Genomic DNA, 26372 nt, shown 5'->3' with positions numbered 1-26372 from the left:
AAGGAAACTTGAAATTTTAAAACAAAAGGTGATTAAAGGGGTTGATAAAGCACTCAGCCCCCACGGTGCCCACCAGACGCAGTAGGCCTCTGGCAGACACCGAGTGCTCCCTTGCCAAGGTCACCCAGCCGTGAAGATAGCCATGGGAGAGGCACAGACAATCAGACCAGATGACTCCCTCGATCGCCTGCTGTTGGTGGCAAGCTTACCCAAGCCCAGGAGCAGGTTCACAAGAAGGACCTCCTCCCTCCTCACTCCTCACCAGGTGCCCAAAGATCAGGAGTGTGAGACTGAAGTACAAACTAAACTTTAAAAGGTTTTTCAGGGAACGAAAAAGGGGGTGCAGCCTATAACAATTAACAATTGTGTGGTCCACAGACTCCACAATGCTGCAAAAATAGTAGATATCTTGGGAGTCCGTAAACCAAAATATCCTACAGTTGTATCGGACTGTTGTGTGTAACACCCTCCACCCCAGGTCTCCGATGGTAAAGGGCCGGACTCCCTCGTAGGGAACCCTGCACCAGGGACCTCCGCTGCTGGACGGCAAAGAGACTCGCCAGGTTGTGTCTGGTAGGCAAGGGCAAGGAGGCAAAGGGTGTGCAGCAACATCCCATACAGAAAACCACTCAGCACTTTGCGAAAAGACACAGAAGGCACTTCCATGAGACAGTTCAGATTGTGGGGCTCAATGAAGCGTTATCCACCAAAATGACACGCAGCCTCTATAATTAACATTAATTGGCAAATTAATGATCCTCCAGACAGCCTTTGCTCGTGCTGAGTTCAACTTGTGGTGTCTCTAAGATGGTATCTTGCATTAAACAAAGGCTAAACCAGTGCTGCAGATTAGGACCCCTCTTTCGTGCAAATAGTATTCAACCAAAATCACTCTCATCAAGACTTCTGGCCCACATGACCACTGTGCTGGATCCACAAGCCTGGAATGGGTTTTTCTGTGCAATATGGCAAATAATGTGACAGCATAATAATTTGCAGTGGAATTGATTGCAGTTCCTTTCTATCCCACTTAGTGGTGCCAAAGCATAACCTTTATTTATTGTTTTTTGTCCAACGTAGTAACAATACATCGGTGTATGTGTATCAGTAATAAATTGCCCCACTGAATGATTGGGTACGAGTAAGCCCACAATTTCCTATTTGGAAACAACCTGGCCATACATCAGAGAAAGATGTGAAAGGAGACGCCAGTGTTTAATCAGAGGGACAGAGTACATCACGGGTTCCCTCTCCAGAGGCCTGTCACAGGACTGCAGTGTCAGAGACTTTGGAACAAATTGGCTCAGTATCAGCTCCTGCTAGCCTAAGAGATGTACATATGTCCTGGTCCCTCCACACTGACGCTATAGTTAAGAAAGCTCACCTACGCCTCTACTTTCTCAGGAAGCGAAGGAAATTTGGCACGTCTGACTCTCACCGATTTTTACAGATGCACCATAGAAAGCATTCTTTTTGGATGTATCATAGCTTGGTTTGGTTCCTGCTCTGACCAAGACCACAAGAAACTACAAAGGGTTGTGAACGTAGCCCAGTCCACCACTCAAACCAGCCTCCCAATCATTGACTCTCTCTACACTTCCCGCTGCCCTGGAAAAGCAACCAGCATAAAGGACCCACGCACCCCAGACATTCACTCTTCCACCTTTTTCCGTCGGGAAAAAGATACAAAAGTCTGAGGTCACATACCAACCAACTCAAGAACAGCTTCTTCCCTGCTGCTGTCAGACTTTCGGATGGACCTACTTTATATGAAGTTGATCTTTCTCTATACCCTAGCTATGACAGTAACACTACATTCTGCACCCTCTCCTTTCCTTCCCTATGAACGGTATGCTTTGTCTGTGTGGCGTGCAAGAAACAATACTTTTCACTGTATACCAATACATGTGACAATAATAAATAAATCAAATCAAAACATCAGGAAGCTCTGATAATTAATTTCAGGAAATAGAACTCAGATAGCCAGAAGAAAGAAGAGCTGATCATGAAATGGAGAATGGTGGCAAATTGCCACAAGTTGAAGAGCATCCAAAAGTCTTGCAAAAGTGTTTTGCCAAATGTTTTGTTTAGAAAGTTTAGATTTTATGCAAGATAAAATGGATTGTTTTTACATAGTTCATAAGTACATAAACCTTGATTTTATTCACTCTGAATCAATATTAAGAGAAAACAAACACCTTCCAAAGAAACGTTTGATGAATAAAGAATTAACTTTCGACAATCAAACATAATGCAAAGTACATTTTCCATTGAAAAGTGCAGCACTGATGGGAGTTTTCCTGTGCTTGCATTCAGTGACTGACACTCCCAGCCTTGGTGTTTATTATGACTGTAACATGGGAACTTAACTGGGATTTAAAAGCAACTTTACATGACAATGGTCTGCTGTTGTGAGCAGAAAACAAATTACCAATAGTTTTGGTGCTGAATGGGCCCAGGAATGTGGGGATTGGGTCAATTGCATTGGCTTGAAATGCGATACAGGAATGATTGTTTCACATATCAGTTTAATTATTGAAGCTGAAATGATTTCACAGCAGCCCGACAAAGAGTTAGTTAGAGTGTAGTGAAAGAGGGCAACAACAATGTATTGTAACATAGCCAGTGAAAAGGATAAATAGCAAACAATATTTTGTACAGAAACACTGCTTTAATGTTATTACACTGTGCTGTCATTTTATGTCTAGTCAGTGCATTTCCTGGCTCATTTAGAGTTTTAACTGATGATTGTCAAATGTACAGGGTTCCTAAAAGTAGCCACTAAGCATTCTTGTAAATTATAACTTTTAGGATTGTTTCACTCCTGGGAAGTAAATTTGCAGCCTAAGTTTCAGAGTTTTTTTTAACTAGCAAGTAATACCCACATTTTAGTTTTTAATTACCATTTGAGTTTGTAGCACAAGGAAATCGGATGGTGTTAGTGGAATTACTGGTTGTCTCCTGACTTTAAATATCAGTGGAACTAACACAACACCATTGAGTGTTTGAAAAATTGCTTCTCATTGACGTGGCTGAAGTCCTCAGCAAAAGGACAATTGCAGTTTAAAGTTTATTTTCATTATTGTCATAAGTAAGCTCACATTAACACTGCAATGAAGTTACTGTGAAGATCACCAAGTTGCCACACTTCAGCGCATGTTTGGGTACACTGAGGGAGAATTTAGCATGGCTAATATACCTAACCAGCACATCTTTCGGACAGTGGGAGGAAAGCGCAGCACCCGGAGGAAGCCCACGCAGACACGGGGAGAATGTGCAGACTCCGCACAGACAGTGCCCCAAGTCGGGAATCGGACCCGGGTCCCTGATGCTGTGAAGTAGCAGTGCCAACCACTGTGCCGCTAGTCAAACAGAAAGAAAAAAACAACTGAAACTTTTGGAAATCAGAGACCCAAGACTGGATTCTGAGAAAGGTTCAGCAACAAATATGTTAACCTATCTTTTCCTCTTTACAGCTGCTACCTTGCCTGTTAAACCAGATTTTCCCTCCCCGCTGTGCAATTGCGACAATAGCATGGCTGGAAGAATTTATATCGTGCCTTTTGCAACCTCAGAACAGCCTAAAGCATTTTACAGTCAAATTACTTTTGAAGTGCAATTGCTGCTATAGTGTGGACAACATGGCAGAGTCAATTTGCATATTGTAAATGTGAAAATAACCAGTGAAAATAACCAGATAATGGCCTAGAAATTGGATAGCCTGGTTTCTTTGGGTTCAGATGTCACGATTCATGACCTTCATGTGTCACTTCCAAATGGGCAGCATGTAAAATTAGTCCGCGTACACCATGTCAATGATTGTAGTATGACCCGAAGCAGATCCCATGCTACCCTCCTCTCTATCATTGCCTGCCACCTCTGTGCACCTCAGGGATCGGAACAGCATTGTGAGCAAGCCATGTACTTCAGGCAGCTTCCCCCATTTAAAGGAGCAGTCCACATACAAGAGAAAGTGGCACAACTGGGCTGAAAGTTGCTGGATAATCACTTTGGAACACTGAAGAGTAGTGCCCCAGAGAACAAACTCCCCACTTTTGATGGAGCCAATGGGTTGTTCCTGTTTTTGAGTTGACTCATCATTTGTGTGACGGTCTGCAATCTGTTGCTATGGTAACTGCTCTATTTATGTCCTGAGATGACTGCCACAAAATCAGGAATAAGAAGTGCAAATGCACGTGACAAAGTTTTTGCTTACACAGTTGTTTTCAAGCTCTGATTCATGACTTTCTGGCCTCCAATAACTGTAAGAGTAAAGTCAGAACCTGAGTCAAAACAATACCAAATGCAGAACAGATACACAGCTGCTGTGACTGAGGTCACAGCTCCAGCTATATGGGAGCAATAGAACAAATCCAAACTCTAAAATTAAAAGATTTGTGTCTAGTTCGTGTTCCGATGTGTCTGTCAGGCATGGACAAGTCTGGCATCTCCTTAGGAAGTGATGTATGCTGTCTGGCTCACATTTCACATTCACCAAAAAGCAACCAGAAAAACAAAACATTTGAACATTCATGAAAACACCCAGGCCATTTTATCAAGTCTCAAAAAAATTCTATTAACAGAAAAAAGTTCTATTTACATGTTTCATATAAAATATTTGGGTGGTTTTGGACAATGTGATGTGATTCCATCTTTTAATTCTCCATTTTCGGGGCCCTGAAAAACAAATATTGATTACCTGCTGGCGGCCATATTTTCCATCTCTTTGGTCTTATATTTCTCCTTTGCTGGGTCACCTACACACTGTTTCTCATCGCATTATTCCTGTTTCTCCTTTTCACTTTGCTCAATTTCGCGATCATTTCAGTATTCTTTTGCAGTATTTGGATGATTGTACATGCACAATTTGTCAGCTCTTTTCAGTGCTGATTCTTGGTCCGGTCTGAACATGCTCTTTCTGACCCTTGATGGTCATTTAGCCATTTTCAATTGCTGTTGAGCAGTTTTTGTCATGTGTGATCACACACCCTTTGAAATTTTAATATCAGCCGAAAACTAAATTATATATACTTCGAAATACAGCTATATCACCAATGCTGGGCTGATCCCCTGGAGGAAATGCATTAATAAAAATCTCTCTCTGTCCCTGTGTGACTCTGTGTTCACTCTCTCTGCCCTATGTTACGCTGTATTCACTTTCACTGTCCCTGTGTGACTCTGTGCTCACTCTCTCTGTCCTGGTGTGACTCTGTGCTCACTCTCTCTGTCCCTGTGCGACTCTGTGGTCAAGGATCCATCCACCCCACCGTTACCTCATGGGGTCAAAGGTTCTTGTGCCATATTTAAACAGTACGCACATAGACATTCACTCCCTCCAGGTCAGGTGTGCTGTTAAGCTTCACTATGACACCCAAAAAAAACCAACCTCCCGTTCAGCGAAGCCTTGCTGGGGATTCTCAGCTAGACCATCCAGAATAGACATGATGTCCTCTTTCCTTGTAATGGGAGAAGGAGGTCCTCCCACCTAAACACACCAGTTTGGGAGGAGTTCACCAGGGAGGTCAGCATCTGTGACACACAAAAAAATGTCCGCCCTGCAGAGCAGGAAAAAAATGAATGATCTGATATGCTCTGAAAGGGAAAGTGCTCTACTCATTCCAAACTCACACTCTCACCAGGCAATCTAAGGGTAGAGTCCGCGGGAATGTTATACACAACCAGCAGATGGGTCATCAGCCACCTTAATTTAACCATCTCACATAAGATCCTGCACAAACAGCATCTTAATCTCTTATTAGGTACGACTTAGCCAACACAAGAGGAATGCATGTTTCTGAACTGCTCTTTTACCACTAATGCTCACGTCAATCTATCTGTCTTTATGCAGAACAAGATCTCCCACAACAGAAGGGAAAGATCAAAGACTTGGAGGGGAGAGGGATCCCCAGAGCGGAGAACGCTCTCTTCCTACCAACAGCAGGTGGCAGAGTTCACTGGAGAGGACATTTATCATTCCTGTGCAAAGATCAGTCTCCCCTACAAGGCAATGAGGGTAGATCGGTCAGATGCAGACAATGACTGTGGGTGACCTATAATGTTGGAGCCCGCCTAGTCAATCTCTTCTCTCTATTCCAGCCACCAGTAAGAAAAGACATGAGATTTTCTGCAGAACCAAAAAGAAGACTGCTACAAGTCACATGACCACAGGATTGGCCTGTTGTTCTGGAAGCTACCAAGAGGAGTTATCGTCATGGAGTCTCACATCTAATTGTAAGGACATTATTATTATTAAATTAGGGACTTGCAAATTGAAACTTGTTATGCCTGCAGAGTTGTTTGTAGACCTATCTCGCACCTGGGACTGTCCAAATTCATTTCAAAATATATAAGGTGGCATGGTGGCACAGTGATTAACACTGCTGCCTCACAGTGCCAGGCACTCAGCCTTGGGTGACTATGTGGAGTTTACACTTCTTTCCGTGCCTGTGTGGGTTTCCTTTGGGTGCTCTGGTTTTCTCCCATACTCCAAAGATGTGCACGTTAATTTCAGGGGGATTAGCAGGGTAAATATGTGGGGTTAGGGGGATAGGGCCTGAGTGGGATTGTTGTCGGTGTAGGCTTGATTGTCCGAATGGCCTCCTTCTACACTATAGGGATTCTATAAAAGAGAACCATTGAGGGTACAATAGATGCCTAGTGCATCTTGATAAGCTTACCCATCTAGCTGAGTCAGAGGGTCTGCCTAGACAATGGCTTCCTAACATAAGAACCTCAATGTGGATTGTAACTCTTTCCAAAGCTAATGACTGGGAAATAATCAGCCCTGAAACCCAAGCCAGCTCCAGCGAATAGAGAAACTTCCCTTTTGACATTGTGGCGAAAAAAGGTCACTTGACTAGAGTGGCCATTTTGAAATCTCTATATTCTTTGAGAAATAAGAAACCCTCAAATTGCTGTTTTAATAGCAACTGGAAATAAATCCAGCAGCACCAGTTGAGCAAGCAGCCGGCCACCATCTCTCAACACCTCAGAGCTTGCTTGTTTTTAAAAGTCTCTGATTATTGCTTGCCAAGTGATCTAAGCACAGAAATCCATTGCGCTGCAGCATCGTTCATATCAAGGATTTTTGTGTTATTATCTCCAACCAGAAACTCATCTAGAATGAAACCCCCACGAAGGAAGTACCCTCCGGACTTTGACTTCTTGGATTCTGGAAATCAGTTTAAAGTTTTAAAGTTTATTTATTGGTGTCACAAGTTGAGCTTACGTTAACTGTGCAATGAAATTCCTGTGAAAATCCCTTTGTCACCACATTCTAGCACCTGTTTGGGTACACTGAAGGAGAATTTAGCATGGCCAATGCATCTAACCAGCATGGTCTTTTGGACTGTGAGAGGAAACCGAAGCACCCGGAGGAAACCCACGCAGACCTGGGGAGAACATGCAGACTCTGCACAGACAGTGACCAAAGCCAGGAATTGAACCTGGATCCCTAGCGCAGTGAGGCAGTAGTGCTAACCACTGTGCCACTGTGCCACCCATTAATCAAGTGAACTAATATTCATTTCTGTTGTTTTTTTACTGTTGTTGCCCATAGTTCCCCCCAAACCCCCTGGGATTTAATGTGAATGAACTCACCTTCTGAGTTAATCATAGCGTGAGTTTGCTGCGAGCTATTCATAAATTGGATCAAATAAACTGTGAAAAGACACACAGCCTGCTTTCAAAATAATTCAAGTTCACCTCTGCTTACAGATAGATGGGGAAAGGATAAAAAGTTAATTTTCTCTCCTTCCTGTCTGCAACAGTATATAATCTGCACTGTTGTAAATAAACTTTGTATTTATCCCTCTCCCAGTCTCAGGTATTGAATGGCTAATCAATGTGATGCAAGGTCCTGTGTTTATTCAAGGGTCCAAAATGCACCCCTGCACAATAATCTCCCATCTGGTTTCTCAGTTTCAGCACACTGAATTGCCTCTAGTTCTATATCTATAGCATGAACAAAGGCACTTCATATGTGAGAATAATGGCTGGAAAATATACCTTTGACCCTTGGATCTCATGACAATAGTTCATCAAGATTAATGATTATCCTGATCCTGTTGCACTGAAGTCTGTAGTTTGTAAATGAAGTAAGCATTTGTCGAGATCAATATTAAAGCCATTTCTTCCAAGTGTCCTTTGCAATGTAGTTTATTTTATGACAGTGAGTTTTTGGGAAAAGTAGTATTCATCAACAGGCACCTGGGTCTTTAATGCCTCCCTGCAGCGTGTTTTCATCTCTGTGTTTAAGGCTGAAAATTATTCCTTTCATAGTTCCCATTCTCCCCAGCACGATACTGAACGATTGAAGCAGGTTCCACTCGGTGACATTTGTGATGTCTGCTCGAGGGGAATGAGTGTGTGATGTCAGAAGTGTTTGCTCATCCTCTGAGGATCTTATTTTGCTCCCATGCAATGGCATCTTCATGTGATTCGTCTGTCTCTTTACCCTCTTCAGGTTTATCCCCTTCCAAGGTCTCCTCATCCAAGGAGACATCCAACTCTTCCATGTCTTCCTCTGGCAACGCTCCACTTTGCAGCTTTAGGCCTGTTTCAATTACCTTTCCTGGTTCCTTAGCCATCTTCCAAGGCTTCAAGCTTGGATGCTCTCTATGGCTACAATTCAAGTTCTGGATTTCTGCTCCTGCTCCTTACTGCTGCCCTCGCTCTCCACACATGGCATCTGGCTCCAGCCCACCCTCTTCCCCCAGCCTGTCAAAGCCCTTTCTCTGCATGGAGGGGCCCATAGGGGCCAATCAGTTGCCCTGCTCGGTGCTCTCCCCCATCATTGCCACCAGCTGGCTACAATGGCATAACTTCAATGTTTGCAAATGACATGAAACTCAAAAATATGGTAAACAATATGGAGAACTGTAGCAAATTTCACGAGACTTAGAGAGATGGATTAAATGAACAAATATATAGCAAATTAAATTTAATGCAGAGGAATGTGAAGTGATGTGTTTTGATAGGAAGAATGAGGAGCAAAAATAATCAATTAAGTGATATCATTTTAAAGAGGGCACAGGAACAGAGAGAGACCCAGGGCCATATGAAGGTAAGAAGACAGCTTCAGGAGGCTATTAAAAACACATATGGGATCCCTGGCTTTGTTAATAGATATTTTGAAACAGTGTTGGAAACAGATTAAACAGTGACTTTCAAAAGATGATTTATAAATATTTGAAAATAGATATTTTACAGGGAAATGGGTATATTACAGAATGGGAGGACTGATTAGATTGGCTTCACCAAAGAACTGGCATAGGCATATTGGGATTAATAACCTCCTTCTGTGCTGTATTATTCTACAATTTATTTCCTTCATGATTAAGGGTGTAGGCCATCTGGTCAATAGACATTTAATGGTTTGTTTCCTGCTGTGTAAGAACAGATTTTTATCACCAGCAGGAGAAATCAGGATCGGCACCTGAATGGTTCTCTACGTGAAACTGTAAGTGAATTATTTTGAACATCTACATTTATTGTGGGAATCTGACCTTTTATATTGAATTCATGTTTAAAATAAGGTTGTGGTAACACAGGGTTAGATACTTTTAAAAATGCAGATTTAGAATCCTGCTGTGCTGAGGATAAGACATTCACTGATTTTGCATAACTTTTTTTTTTAACAATCCAAATATTTGGAGTAGTGTTCCAAAGTGCATGCAATTGATTTTAATGCTTTGTTTCCTTACTCTTTGAATCATATCACTGGGCAGTTTGGTGACAAAGCTGAAAATGAAATAGTGGCAATGGTTGGTGTTACTTATAGTTTAATTAGAAACTGAAGTGTGACGACCTTTGACTTGGAAGCAGTACAATAGGAAAATTTGTAATTTATTTAAAATGGCAGTGGAATCTATAATTGTTTTTAAGAATGTTCGCAAAGAACTTCTAAGAGTTTGCATCAATTGTAAAGGGATTCATTGTAATTTTCTTGTATAATAAGAAATACTGGCCCATGTGACTTGACAACCCTTGACCTGAAAGCAGTACCAACAGGAACAAAGTTAAGACAGAAGACGTGTGGCCAGGAGAACTGCAGACAAAGACGAGCTACAGCAGGGGCAGAACAGAGAAGGCACATTTACACAGAGTTGCGTGTGTAATACAGAAAAAAAGGACAGAAAGCTGAAGACAGGGATAGAAGAGAGATTGTGACTTGGTCAATTCTGTGGTTATGCTTCAGTTATGCTACAGCTGACCAGACAATTTAATGAAAGCAAAATACTGTGGATGCTGGAAATCTGAAAAGAAAAACAGGAAATACTGGAAAAATGCAATAAGTCTGTCAGCATCTGCGGAGAAAGAATTCACACAGAATCAAAATGTTAACTCTGTTTCTCTCTTCACAGATACTGTCAGACCTGCTGGGTTTTTCCAGTATTTTCTGTCCTTAGACCATTTACTGAGGTCCTCTCAGTCCCTACCCTCAAGTCTCCTCAGAATCCTATATGCTTCAATAAATTGACTTCTCATTCTTCTCAATTCCAATGATGATAGACCCAACCTGTCAATCCTTTTTCATAAAACAAATCCCTCACTCCAGGAATCAGCCTAGTGAACCTCCAATGCAAGTATGTCTCGCCTTAAGTAAGGTGATTAAAACTATACACAGTATTCAAGCTGTGTTCTCACCAATAACAAGTACAATTGTAGCAAGTCTTCACCACTTTTATACCCCATTCCTCTTGAAATAAAGGCCAACATTCCATTTTCCTTTCTATAACTTGCTGTGGCTGCATGTTGATTTTTTGTGATTCATGTACCAGGATAGGCACATCACTGCGGAATGTTACAGTCTCTCTCCGTTTAAATAATATTCTGCTTTTCCATTCTTTTTGGCAAAGTACACAACCTCACCTTTACCCACATTATACTCCATCTGCCTATTTTCTACCTTTCCTTCCAGCTCCTCAGCAGACTATAAGGATATGAGGCATGAGTTGGCCTTGATAGATTGGGGAAAGTTACTTAAAGGGATGACGGTGGATAGGCAATGGCAAACATTCAATGAATGCATGGGGGAACTGCAGCAACTGTTTATTCCTGTCTGGCACAAAGCAAAATGGGTAAGAGGGCCAATCCATGGGTACAAAGGAAACTAGAGAGAGAATCCGATCTAAGGAAGAAGCATACAGATTGGCCAAGAAAAATAATAGGTCTGAGGACTGGGAGCAGTTTAGAATTCAGCAAAGATGGACCAAGGGATTGATTAAGAAGTGGAAAATACAGTACGAAAGTAAGCTTGCAGGGAACATAAAGACTGACACTAAGAGTTTCTATAAATATGTGAAGAGAAAGAGGTTGGTGGAGACAAATGTGGGTCCCCTACAGACAGAAACAGGGGAATATATAATAGGGGACAAAGAAATGGCCGAGCAACTGAATACATACTTTGGTTCTGTCTTCACAAAAGAGGACACAAATCAAATGCCAGAAATGTTGGAGATTTAGTGAGAGGGACGAATTGAGGGAAATCAATATTATTAGATAAATGGTACTGGGAAAATTGATGGGATTGAAGGCAGATAAATCCCCAGGGCCTGATAATCTACATCCTAGAGTACCTAAGGAAGTGGCTCTAGAAATACTGGATGCATTGGTGGTCATCTTCCAGGATTCTACAGACTCTGGAACAGTCTCTGCAGATTGGAGGGTAGCGAATGTCACTCCAATATTCAAAAAGGAAGGTAAAGAGAAAACAGGGAATTATAGACCAGTATATTATAGACCAGTAAGCTTAAGTAGTGAGGAAAATTCTCAAATCCATTATCAAGGACTTTATAGCAGAGCATTTAGAAAGCAGTGGCAGGATCAGACAGAATCAGCATAGATTTATGAAGGGGAAATCATGCTTGACAAATCTGTTGGAATTCTTTGAAGATGTAACTAGTGGAGTTGACAAGGGGGAACCAGTAGATGTGGTATATTTGGACTATCAGAAAGTGTTTGACAAAGTCCCACGCAAGAGATTGTCGTGTAAGGTTAAAGCACATGCGATTGGGGGAAGTGTATTGCAATGGATAGAAAACTGGTTGGCAGGGAGGAAACAAAGAGTAGGAATTAATGGGTGCTTTTCAAATTGGCAGGCAATAACCAGTGGACTGCCACAGGGATTGGTGCTGGGACCCCAGCTATTCACAATATATATTAATGATTTGGATGAGGGAACAAAATGTAACATCTCAAAGTTTGCAGTTGATACCAACTTGGGTGGGAGGGTGAACTGTGACGAGGATGCAGAGATCCTTCAGAATGATCTGGACAGGTTGCGTGAGCGGGCAAATCGATGGCAGATGCAGTATAATTTGGTTAAGTGTGAGGTTATTCACTTTGGAAGCAAAAACAAGAAGGCAGATTACTACCTGAATAGCTGTAAATTGGGAGAGGGGAGTGTGCAGCGGGACCTGGGTGTCCTGTGCACCAGTCACTGGAAGGCAAGCATGTCAGGTGCAGCAGGCAGTAAAGAAGACAAATGGCATGTTGGCCTTCACTGTGAGAGGTTTCAAGTACAGGAGCAGAGATGTGTTGTTGCAATTATACAGGGCCTTGGTGAGGCCATACTAACATATTGTGTGCAGTTTTGGTCTCCTTTTCGGAGGAAGGATGCTCTTGCTCTCGAAGGGGTGCAGCGAAGGTTTACCAGGCTGATTCCGGGGATGGCGGGACTGATGTATGAGGAGAGATTGACTAGTTAGGATTGTTTTTGCTGGAGTTCAGAAAGAGGGGGGATCTCATAGAGACTTATAAATTCAACAGGACTAGACAGGGTAGATGCAGTAAGGATCCCAATGGTGGGGGAGTCCAGAACCAGGGGTCACAGTCTGAGGGTTCAGGGTAGACCATTTAGGACGGAGGTAAGGAGACATTTTTTCACCCAAAGAGTGGTGAGCCTGTGGAATTCATTACCACAGGAAGTAGTTGATGCCAAAACATTGAATTTATTCAAGAGGCGGCTAGATATCTGACTTGGGTCGAATGGGATCAACGGTTATGGGGAAAAAGCAGGATTAGGCTATTGAGTTGGATGATCAGCCATGATCGTAGTGATTGGCAGAGCAGGCTCAAAGGACCAAATGGCCTCCTCCTGCTCCTATCTTCTATGTTTCCATGTTTGCCCTTTCACCATGCCCTCTGGATGCCTATGGCTCAACACTTCCTGCAAATGGAGTTACCCCTTATGGCCACTGGGCCCAAAATCATAGAATCTTGCCTCCACTGCTGCTAGCTGATGTCTTCCTTATGGTCAGCTGGTTGTTCAATTGTCCTTGACCCTCTTGCCCTCTACTTTTATGCCTCCACAATCCCAGGAGTGCAACAACTCCTTGTACTGCCTGAGTGTTGATTGCCCACACTATCTAGTACCCTCCCAATGGTATAGGCATCAGTCTCTTCATGTGATATTTAAACCTTTAGGGCCCTGAGGTGGCCATGACTGGTTCCCCATTCAGTATTTGTCTTCCCTCCCTTGGTTAGCCCCAGACAATGCATGTAGCCTGCATGTCCCCATGAACCTCTCAACACCATCCAGTGACAAACTGTTAATGAGTTCTCTAACAATGTTAATTGGCCTTATTGGCGATCCAGTCCTCCCCCTACCTTGGTGAACATACCCAGCATTGGGAACAACATTGGCAAACCAGCATGTCAGGCAGCACTGGTATTTTTGAGCCCCTCTATCTCTGTTCCCCAGGTTGGCAGAGCCCAAAGGTTCAGTCTACGCTTTCTGTCAGCAGAGCATTAATGCTGAGAAAGCTTTCTTTGTCTCACGTGCATATACAGTACACATATATTAATATGATGCCCTTTATACATCTGAAAATATATGTATGTATGCATGAAGCATGCAAGTAGAGGATATTAAAATGTATAACATGTAAACACAGGAAGAAAGTGGCTGAAACCAAAAGAACAAAGAAGAGTGTATCTATCTGACTTGGTAGCTCTTTCGGGTATCTATCTGACTTGGTAGCAGTCCTGCATTTCAGTCTCCAGATATGCTAAGCTCAGCTTGATTGAAGTCTTAGCCAGCTGCTATTCAGAAGGAATTCTGTGAAACCAACTCCTTCTTTCATATTTTTTGCCACAACGTGTTGAGGAATCAGATGGCAATCTGACTCCCAAGTTATTTTGTGTCATTAGGTATTGGAAACTACATTGATGTAAGGGCAGTGATATAATAGCAAAATAAGATACTCTGTAAGGATAAAACATTTTGAATATCAGTCTGATCATTATTAGCTGAGGTGCAGAATGTGGGATGTCATCCTCATAAACTGTGATTTTGAAGAAAAGCCAGTAAAGAAAACCATGTTTTATCACCATTATATAGTATGATGTGAAGATGCCGGTGTTGGACTAGGGTAGGCACAGTAAGAAGTCTCACAACACCAGGTTAAAGTCCAACAGGTTTATTTGGAATCATGAGCTTTCGGTGACTCACTTGATGAAGGAGCAGTGTTCCGAAAGCTCGTGATTCCAAATAAACGTGTTGGACTTTAACTTGGTGTTGTGAGACTTCTTATTATAAAATATGAAATAATACAATGATGTGTTTCAAAGTGATTTACACAATTTTTTCATGTGTTTGAATATTAAAGAGGATTGCAAATGCTCTTCTCTAAATGTGTCAATTTTTGTATAAAGAAATCTCAATGATATGATTATGAACTTTTATTCCTTTTGATTGCCTTTTAAACTGTGTAGATTGTCAATGGCTCGAGGAATTGTACAGGGTTGTTCTGTTTGAAATTCAATGTAGAAGGCGATTTTTCTGCCCCAGGTGAAAGGTATCGTAATGCTGTGCCTGGCAGTGGTTTACAGTTGCTATCAGTCCAGGTGTGTGTGAAAAGATCATCTTTGCCATTGGCACAGAAACACTAAATGTTTAGCAGCTGCACGCTGGCAACAAGATTCTGGAGTATTTTTTCACCCGACAAGACAAGGAGTGTGATCTGCTGTAAAGACTGATGGCAACGTTTCTGTTAGTCACTTGTGGAGGCAGGAGCGATGCTCCTCACATGTTTACAGACCCACCTTCAGATGAACTTTGATGTAAGCTTTTTAGTGGATGCCAGCTGTTACTTTCAGCCATGAATGCACACTTTATAAATCATTATGCCACTGCTAATCATTTAGGGCTGATATATATCTGTATGTGATTCCAGGCTTGAAGCGTTGAGGGATTTTAAAAATACATATTTTTAACAGAAGTGAAAGTCAAACGTCTAAGACAAAAGATGTACCTTCAGTTGTCTAACAATCCTGCAATGTTCTGTGAGCAGTACAATTTAAACTTCTCAGCTATCATATATACTAAAGAACTAATATATCAATGTTTCACAATGTTACAATTACACTCTTAAAATGAAAAAAGAAATCCTGTTAATCTGCGTTGAAATAAAGATTAGCTGAAGGATATATTGCAAATAATCAACTATCTATGTAAACAATTGTATTGTGTTGATGCTTTGCTCACACTAATGTTTAGTGCTCACACTAAATCACACAACCTAAATCGAAAATCCATCCAATGACTGAAATATTTCATCTGAAAAGAAGGCACTTCTCTACCAGGTTAACCGGCCAAATTGTCTTGATGAAAGAATTACTTAGATTAATCGCTGCACCTCAAATTACCTCCAGGGTAGAAATCTGAGCATATTATCAGCAGTCAGTGATGGGGAGCAGGCAAGTGGAACACATAACTCCACATGTCTGAAGAAATAATACATATCTATGGTGTATCATACTAACATGAAGTCTTGCAGTTCACTAGCAACAGCTTGCGAGTTTAGGTGACACAGCAATGCTCAGAAAAGCTGTTGACTCATCATTACTCAAAAGAGAAAAATGCATGCAGCATGTCAAATGTGAAGTGATCATTATGGATAATGCTAAAGAAAATTGTTTAAATAAACACAATGAAAGGCAATTTTTCATCAAGTTCTTCGCTGTCATGAACATTACTTAAATGTTGTACGTCCTTATGATAATCAGTAAAAAACCTTTCTTAAATATGAATTCATTCTGCTATTTCATTCTTCTATTGTTGCTAATTACGTTGTGATGTTTCGTTTTACACATCGGTTGCAGCCAGCTTTCCAGATGCGTTTTAATTTAAAATATTCTCATTAGATTAGGAATGATAATAGGTTTATAATCATCGCAGTGACTCTGTGATCAATCTGCAATCCCCCTCTTTCAATCTTTGTCTCTTTATTCTCTGATCTTTTACTCTCTCTGATCTCTTGGTCTAATCTCTCTGCCTCTGATCTCTGACTCTCTGATCTCTCCTCTCTTGTCTTGTCTTGCATAGTGATTCAACAGCATATTTCCCCAGAAATATCTATATTTTTTTCAATTCTCCACTCCCTTTACACCACCCATATTTACTGTCTCTGCGTTTTCTTTGTAAAACAGATTAGAGCCTGTCGACTGGAAACTGCTACACTGTTATAAAATGTCTTTTAGTTTTTGATAATGTTAACTATCAGTCACCTGAAAATCTCCACAAAGTGAGATCGAAAGGATTTCATTCCATGAACTTAATTCAAAAACAAATCAAAGTACAACCCCCTATGCAACATTAAGTACATCAATGATTAATCTTTTATTTTGAGATACTTATATTGTATACTTATAAACACTAATTAACAATGATAAGTAGGAGAAACTGCATGCTGGTGATGATTTCTTTTGATAAGAAACCATCGAATGACTTTGGAGCTAGTTATTAACTTGCCCTTTGGGTTATGAGTTAGTTAAATACCTCACGTCACTCCATGATTTACTTTCCAGCAAGTCAATGCAACGGTACCTGCCCTCCCTAAAACCCCAACAAACACATCATTTAGGGAAAAACAATTTTTCATTGATCAGACATTTTCTGTAATGGTAAAGGGTTGAAATTATCCTTTATTTATTATTCCAGATTTTACAGTCAGTGGTGATCTAAAAACTCTTGCTACTTTACCTCGAAGAAAGTTATTCACAAAGATTTAATGATCTCTGTGGCATGGATTTCTCCTTTGCTAATTTCAATCTGGCGCCAAGTCAGGGGACCTCCAGATGTTCAACAACTGTCACCATCAAGCAGGGCAAACAACCAATCACGTTGAAATATTCTCACAGACAGCAAACCAGGGAGTTGACAGCACTGATTTTCTCTGTTTTTTTAATGCAGAGAGCAAAAGAAAGATTGGGGTTTACACATGGGATTGAGGAGGATGGAGTGGTGGGGTCTGAGGGGATGGGATGACTGGATGTGGTTGAGGGGGATGAGGAGTGAGGGGATGAGGAGTGAAAGGAATAGAGGATAATGGGGCATGTGGATTGAGGGGTCATGAGGTTTTTGGAGATGGATGGTGGAGGAAATGCTTTCAAATTTGAACTATTTAATTTATTTTTGGTATATATATATATTTGTAAGTAGGAGACAGGCCTTTTAAACTGCCCACCCCAGAGTCAGCCGGCCTCCAGCCCCACCACAAATCTGTCGACACAGGCAGCTGATCTGTCTCAAGGACAATTAAAACCCAGGAAACACGCTCCCCGGCAGCCTGGGAAAAGAGACAGGAATGTGACTTGACTCCTGATTCCCTCCTTCCATGAGGAAATTGGGCCCCTGGTAATGGAAGGTAGAGAGCGCAACATTTAGAAGTTATCCCCAGCTTCAGTAATCAGAACAACAATACAGCAAGGACGTTTGTTTTTCCGGCGTTATATCTCATTAGGTTCATATCATGTACCAATTCACCATTTTCAAATTTTCATGCGTTTTCATTAAATATTAAAAGAAAATACAAACCTGTTAAAACAAGTTGTCAAACCAATTAACCATCAACAGTTTAGCAAAAGGCATTCCAGTTAGCATCAACTCCATCTCTAGCCAGTCAAGGGATTTAGTCCAAGGATTGGCAGCAAGTAGAATCCACTTGCATTCAACACGCAAGTCAAAAGCAATAGGACTCTTGTTAGAAATGAAGCATTTTGGGTATCATACTGAACAAACACAGCCAGCATATGGCAAATGCCTTTACAGATTAGCCTGGCATGCCTACCCACCTCTTTTGCAGTGGCCAAAGTGCTGAATCAAATACATGAATAACGTGTCAGGCCAGGAGAATGCTGTGCAGTGAACCGTATAATAGCTGCTGTCAATCATGCCAACAGCTAGTGAATTCCATTACTGGAAAGCATGACCTTTCCCTGGGAAATTCAGTCTGCTGTGCAGAAAAGAAACAATCAGTTTGGGATAATTGAATATTAAACCGTAAATTAGTAAAGACGGCTGCTGTGATAATTACAAGGAATAGCATACAACAACCTTTTGTTTCATGTGCGCTTTAGGATAGAAAAATCGGCTGTGCATCCTGAATGTAATGAATAAATGAATGAATTCATACATTCTGTACAGGATGTTTCTCCAGGAGAGTAAGGGAGGAACTTATACAGTTTTGTTCAAACACTAAATGTTAAAGAAACTTCCTGCCAATTTTCTCTGTCGGTATTGCTGACTTATGTTGGGTGCAGTTCCATGCACACCAGCTTCCCTTCAATTCATTCTTCATGAATGAATTTAGAAAATAAGTATTGGCACGTTGTGCTAATCTGAGGGGCATCACAGCTGAGCCAAATCCTACCTTCAGTTAATAACCATATATGAAAACCTCCAACAAGAGTTACTAGAAAGCAAATTAAAAACAGCGATGTTGTTGGTTTTGTCAGGAATTTTAAGAAGAAAAGGAGGATTAAGGGTGCAGGCCAAATTCAATCCTTTCACATTCTGAAAAAACCAAAGAGCTCAAGGCCAGCAACAGTAGTTCTTTTGGGAGTGAAAGACTCAGATGTTTCATAGGCCACTGATTCATTAACGTTCAAAGTTGCATTTCACCCATATTAAGCACTAAAACAAGCAACCCTTGACTTTCTGCAATCCATCCAAAGTTCACAGTGAACCAATTAAACTGGGCAATGAAGGCCAGCAAGGTTACTATTTGTTGGGAAGGTTTCTTAAACCTTCTATTCTTGTCCCTTCATTAAAAAGCCAGCCTACCATTTGCTTTTAGGAATAGATTGCTTCTCCTATCAGTCCTAAATTGTCAACCCATTATTCGGAGACAGTAACCCTTAGTTTTAAACTCTCCAGTCAGGGTGAACATGCTCCCAGGGTTTACATAGAATCATTGAATCAGTACAGTGCATAAGGAGGCCATTCGGCCCATCGAATCTGCCCCAAAAACAATCCTACCCTTGACCTATCCCTGTAAACCCCACATATTTACTCTGCTAGTCCCCCTGACACTAAGGGGCAATTTACCATGGCCAATCCACCTAACCCACTCATCTTTGGTCTGTGGAATGAAACCAGAGCACCCGGAGGAAACCCACACTGACACGGGAAGAACGTGCAAACTCCACACAGTCACCCAAGGCTGGAATTGAACCCAGATCCCTGGCACTGTGAGGCAGCAGTGTTAACCACTGTGCCACCATGCTTACCCTTCAAGAATTTTGTTTTTTCAATTAAATTACCCCTCATTCTTCTAAACCCCAGAGAATATAGGCCTAGTCTATTCACAGAACACTCTCTTCAGCCTTGGATTCAGCCAAGCAATCATACATTGCATTCCCTCCTGGAAAAATATATTTTCCTTAGGTCAGGAGACCATAACTGTACACAGCAGTCCATCCATAATTTTAGTAAGGCTTCTTAAACCTTATATTCTTGTCCCTTCATTAAAAAGCCAGCCTACCATTTGCTTTCCTGATTGCTTGCTATAGCTGCATGTTAACTTTCTGTGATTTGTGTACAAATACACCCAGGTGTAATCTGGAATTAAGAATCTACAGGTGACCATGAAACCATTGTCAATTGTTGGAAAAACCCATCTCGTTCACTAATGTCCTTTAGGGAAGGAAATCTGCTGTCCTTACCTGGTCTTGCCTACATATGACTCCAGAGCCACAGCAATGTGGTTGACTCTCAAATGCCCTCGGGCAATTAGGGATGGGCAATAAATGCTGGCCAGCTAGTGACGCCCAAAAATAGGTCCCACTGAATGCCAACATTTCCCTGTCTCTCATCATGTTCTGCTTTTCTACTTTTCCTACCAAAGTGGATAACTTCACTCTTCCCCACATTATATTTCATCTGCCATGTTCTTGTCCAACTGGCCCAAATTCTTTCGCACCCACCTGCATCCTCCTCACAGTTCATCTTCCCATCGAGCTTTACATCAACAAACCTGGACATATTACATTTGGTCCTCTCATCTCAGTCATTGATATTAATTGTAAGTAGAGTAGTCTTAAGCACTGATCCTTGCAATACTCAGCTAGTTACAGCCTGCCAACATGAAAAATTACTCTTTATTCTTAATGTCTCTCTTCTGTCTCTTAACTAATCCAAACTTCATGCTTATATATTACCCCAAACCTTATGAGTCTAATCTTGTATAACGGCCTTTTTAAAATTCATTCGTGGGACATGGGCGTCACTGGCTGGCCATCGTTTAATGCCCATCCGTAGTTGCCCCTCGAGAAGGTGGTGGTGAGATGCCTTCTTGAATCGTTGCAGTTCATGTGCTGTGGGTTGATTCACAATGCTGTTAGGGAGGGAATTCAATGATTTTAACCCAGTGACTGCGAAGGAACGGCGATATATTTCCAAGTCAGGATGGTGAGTGGCTTGGAGGGGAACTTGCAGGTGATGGCATGACACCTTATTGAATGCTTTTTTGAACATTCAAATCCTCTTCAGCCACTGCTTCCTCCTCATCCAACTTATCGTTACAACCACAAATAACTCTAGTGGATTTGTCAAACACAATTTTTCCCATAAAACTAATTTGACAATGCCTAATTATTTTGTGATTTTCCAAGTGCTCTGTTCTCCTGTCTTTAATAGTACATACTAATATTTCCTTACCATTGATGGCAGACTAACTGGCCTGTAGTTCTCTGTTTACTCTTTCCCACCTTTCTTTCCAACTGAGTGCCTTTTATAACTTTCCAATCCATCGGCACTATTCTACAATCTCAGGAATCTGGAAGATCAAAACTAATGCAACAAATCCCTCTGTAGTCACTTGTTTTAATATCCTAGGACAGTGATACTCAACCTGGGATCCACAGAGCACTTTCAGGGGGGTCTGCAATGTAGGGTCAGCCCATAGGTGGACACCATAGGTAATTGCGCAGGGCACCATGGGTCAGATTAAATGTGTGGTGGCTGTAGACCGCTCCCTCCAACCTCGTCCTCTCCCTTCTGCTTCTCTTGGGTTCTATTTCTGCTCCTACTCCTCTGCTCTTGCCAGGCTCCTTCTCTCACTCCTCTCTCTTGCTTCTGCTCTCCACATTTGCCACTGCTCCCCCATGTTTCTCTTTCCTTCTGCTCCTCCAGTGTTTTCTTTGTGCTCTGTTCTTCTTGGACTCTTCCTTGTTCCTGCCAAGGATAGCTTCTACAACTGAGAAGCAGGCACATCCACCTCACAGGTACCTGTCAGTAAAAACTTGTTTTCTTAAAAACATTATTAAAATATTCATTATATGCAGCATGCTTCATGTTAGGAGTATTATATTGTATATTAAATAAGCCGGGGTGGTCCATGATAAGTAATAGATTTGAAAATAAGTCCTTCAATTTAAAGGGTTTGAGAACCGCTGATGCAGGAATTCGTCAAGACTGTTTTGTCACCACCACCGCTGTAACCTCTACCACCTAGAACAACAGGAGCAGCAGGAACATAGAACACCATTACCTCCAAGTCACACATCAACTTGATTTGTAAGTACATTGCTGTTGCTTCATTGTCTCTGGGTTAGAAACCTGGAACTGCCTTGTAGGCGTACCATCATCATACTGACTGAAGTGATTCAAGAAGATGGCTCGCCTCCACCTTCTCAAGAGCAATTACTGATATATGTTCATGATCTAGATCTTGGAGTGCAAGGAACAATTTCAAAGTTTGTTAATGACACAAAACTTGGAAGTATTATAAATTGTGATGAGGACAGTGTAGAACTTCAAAAGGACATAGACAAGTTGGTGGAGTGGGCAGATAGGTGGGAGATGAAGTTCAATACAGTGTGAGCTGATACATTTTGGAAGGAAGAACATGGAGAAACAATATAAAATAAAGGGTAAAATTCTTAAAGGAAGACAGGAGCAGAGGGACCTGGGTGTATATAGACAGGAGCGAGGGACCTGGGTGTATATGTGCAAAGATCATTGAAGGTGGCAGGATAGGTGGAGAAAGTAGTTAATAAAGCATATAATATTTTGGGCTTTATTAATAGGGGCATAGAAGTACAAGAACAAGGAAGTTATGCTGAACTTATTACAAGACAATAGGTAGACCTCAGCTGGAATGTTGCGTACGGTTCTGGGCACTATGCTGTTGGAATGATGTGAACCCATTGGAGAGGATGTGGAAGAGGTTTACAAGGATGGTTCTAGGGATGAAAAACTTCAGTTATGAGGAGAGATTGGAGGGGTTGCAACTTTTCTCCTTGGAGAGAAGAATGCTAAGAGGAGATTTGATAGAGATGTTCAAAATTATGAGGGGGATGGACAGAAGAGATAGGGAGAAACTGTTTCCACTCATAAATGACCAAGAATGAGAGGGCACAGATTTAAAGTGATTTGCAAAAGAAGCAAATGTGATGTGGGAAATATCTTTTTCATACAATGAGCGGTTCAGCTCTGGAATGCTCTGCCTGGAGGTCTGGGGGAAGCAGGTTCAACTGAGACATTCAAGAGGGCATTAGATCATTACTTGAATAGAAACAATGTGCAGGGTTACTGGGAAAAGGCGGGGGAACAGACATGATGGGCCAAATGGCCTCCCTCTACACAGTAATAATTGTGATTCTGTGAATTAGGGATCATCATAAAATGCTAACCTTGCCCATGATGCCCTCACCCTGTGAATGACTAAAAGAAACATTATACTTGATAATGGCACAAACACAAAAATTCACACAAACCAGATGTTGGAAGTTATTACTGTTAGCAAACTGCTTTGCTCTGCTTTGTAATTGTCCTACTATATATATCCTGATAGATGTTTTTTCAGGTGCTATCCTTCCCACATTAAAGTGACACATACATTGCAGTAATTCAAAATTGACATGCGCACTATATTATTGTGAGAGATTGTTTGTATGGCAACATGGGAATCCGGTTGAATTGTGAAGAGAGGGTATGATTTTTCTTTGAACCATCTTATTGAACTTCAGAGAAGGTCATGACCTTATGAATGGTGCAAGAGGCTTGAGGGAATGAAAGGTCTACTCCTTTTCCTATGCTTATGACTCAGAGTCATGTCTCAGCATTATTGATTGGCAGTCACAGCTATCCCCTCCAGTCATGCTAATATCACCAATAAGGCTTCCACAGATAACAAATGCAATGAGGTCGATGGAACTAAGAAATCTCACTGGGCAGAATATGGACATTCTCATTTAGGTGCCTGGGATCTGGGCCAAAGAGTGTCCAAAATCACTGTAGCTTGCTGCATATTATTGTAATAAGGGAAGAGTTGCTGCTTCCAAGAGCTGAAGGTGATGATGTTGACTTCTATCCCCATGGAATGAGGAGGATGGATCAAGACAGTCAGATTAACTTATAGCCCAAGCCTTTAATGAATAAAGGAAACTCAACAAATGATAGCACTGTAGATGTACCCGTTCTCCTTCACAAAATCCCTCACTGACAAAAACTTCTCTTAATTTCTTTAAGACAAATGTCCAAAGATCCTCTGCCATCATCCTGCTCACAAATGTGCTCAAGTCATATTTACTTTCTACAAAAATATTCACCCAGAAGTGTCAGAAGACTTGATTCACTCCGTGAAGATTTTAGACAGTGCAGAAAATATTTACATGAATGGTTCCAGGAATGAGGGACTTCAGTTATGTGGGTAGATTGGAGATGCTGGGGTGTTCTGCTTGGAGAAGCTGGAATGGAGACTTGGTAAGAGATGTTTGAAATCATGAGGGATCTCGGCAGAATAGAGAGAGAGAAAATCTTCCCACTGACAGAAGGGTGGAGGACAGAGGATAGTAATTTGAGGTGACTGGTAAAAGGAACAATGATGACACGAGGAAGAACATTTTATGTAGCGAGTGATTAGGATCTGGAATACAATACCTGTAGTGGAAGCAGGTTCACTTGTGGCTTTTGAAAGGGAATTGAATAAGCACCCAAAGAGAAAGAAATGGTAGGGCTACAGAGCAAGGGTGAAGGAGTGGGAACAGCTGACTTGCTCTTGCAGAGAGCTAATCAACCAATCGGCCTCTTTCTGAGTTGTAACCATTCTATGATTCCATGACTCGAACTACAATTACTTCTTCGTGCCCCCAGCTAACAAATTTATTGGTGGTCCTAGTATTCTTCTATCTGGTTCCTGAGTGAGATTGAGTTCTGAGTGGTATGGGTGATGACAACTTTATGTTCAGAGCTTTACCTGGTGAAAACCCTTATATATTAACTACTTCCTCTGAGTGAGTATCCCTGGGCTGCGTCTGGAGTGTGATGCCAGTACAGAGCTGGTGATAGAGTAGCAGGAGTTCAGGATTTCCATGTTAGGAATTGGAATGCAATGCCTGAAACTGTGGTGGAGGCAGATTCACATAGAAGCCTTCAAAAGAGAAATGGATTATTTCTGAAGACAAAAGCACTACGGGGAAAAGGTGAGGGAACGGGACAAGGTGAGTTGCTCTTGTAGAGAGCCAGCATGGATGCGACAGGCTGAATTTCCTCCTGTGTGGTCACCGTTCTATATGTTGTCAACAAATTGCAATCTGGAAATACCTGGTAGTTATTGGAGTGGTTGGTCCTTTCCGGTGAGGCAATCTAATATGAAACACAAGAAGAGCTTGCCTAGTAGTACGCATATTTAGACTGCCCCTTGAAGAGACAAAGACTAGCTGTTAAGGCGTGCGATTAACAAAAAATCACTAAGCCTGCCTTGATGAAAACTATGATGTGGAGATGCCGGCGTTGGACTGGGGTAAACACAGTAAGAAGTTTAACAACACCAGGTTAAAGTCCAACAGGTTTATTTGGTAGCAAAAGCCACACAAGCTTTCGGAGCTCTAAGCCCCTTCTTCAGGTGAGTGGGAATTCTGTTCACAAACAGAGCTTATAAAGACACAGACTCAATTTACATGAATAATGGTTGGAATGCGAATACTTACAACTAATCAAGTCTTTAAGAAACGAAACAATGTGAGTGGAGGGAGCATCAAGACAGGCTAAAAAGATGTGTATTGTCTCCAGACAAGACAGCCAGTGAAACTCTGCAGGTCCACGCAACTGTGGGAGTTACAAATAGTGTGACATGAACCCAATATCCCAGTTGAGGCCGTCCTCGTGTGTGCGGAACTTGGCTATCAGTTTCTGCTCAGCGACTCTGCGCTGTCGTGTCGCGAAAGCCGCCTTGGAGAACGCTTACCTGAATATCAGAGGCCGAATGCCCGTGACCGCTGAAGTGCTCCCCAACAGGAAGAGAACAGTCTTGCCTGGTGATTGTCGAGCGGTGTTCATTCATCTTAGAGAGCTCTCTGCTCCAACTTAAAGCACCCCTCTGTGGAGGACTTCCAAACACTTTCAAACTGTTTCAGGCAGTTTTCACTTGACTTTGGTTCACCTTCGCTCAGCTAGTGGGGCCATGGAGCAGAGAGCTTAGAGCTCCGAAAGCTTGTGTGGCTTTTGCTACCAAATAAACCTGTTGGACTTTTACTTGATGAAAACTATCCATGATGAGCACTTACCAGCCTTCTAAAGCCACTGTGTCATCTGCACACTCCTTTTCCCCTTGCTCTGAATTTCAATGTCTATTCTTCATGTGAATGAAAATGTTCCAATAATGGTGCTTTTTTCTTTACTCACAGATCTTTTTTGTGAGAACTAAAGTTGAGAAAAGAGCACTGAACAGACTCTTGGTGCAGTTTTACTATAATATTTACTGATATTTTTCCAAAATTCCAGGAATTTACAATGTAAGAATTTCAAGTTGAGAAACACAATAATCACTCATTAATTGTTATTCAATGTAAACTTCTGAAACATAAAATTTATCTTTCTTTCAAATAGTGCATCTACTACATGCAGGGCCTGATTCTACAGTTCTGTCACAGTAGCTGTATTGGCATTATATATGTACTCTGTCAGCACTTAAAGCTGAATTCATGCTGTCAGGGTCTGAGAGGGTGAAATAATTTTCATAATATTATGGTGTATTCAAAGCCAGTAACTATTACAATTGTCATTAAACCACTGACTATCCTTGAGGTTATCCTGCTACTGAGGGAGGAGAAATGGCTCCACTAGCTGAGCGAAGGTGAACTAA

Source organism: Mustelus asterias, chromosome 14 (genome assembly GCF_964213995.1).
Source record: "Mustelus asterias chromosome 14, sMusAst1.hap1.1, whole genome shotgun sequence".
In the NCBI taxonomy this organism is placed as follows: Eukaryota; Metazoa; Chordata; class Chondrichthyes; order Carcharhiniformes; family Triakidae; genus Mustelus; species Mustelus asterias.
The sequence above is the reverse complement of the archived record's forward strand: the minus strand, read 5'-3'. Positions refer to the sequence as shown.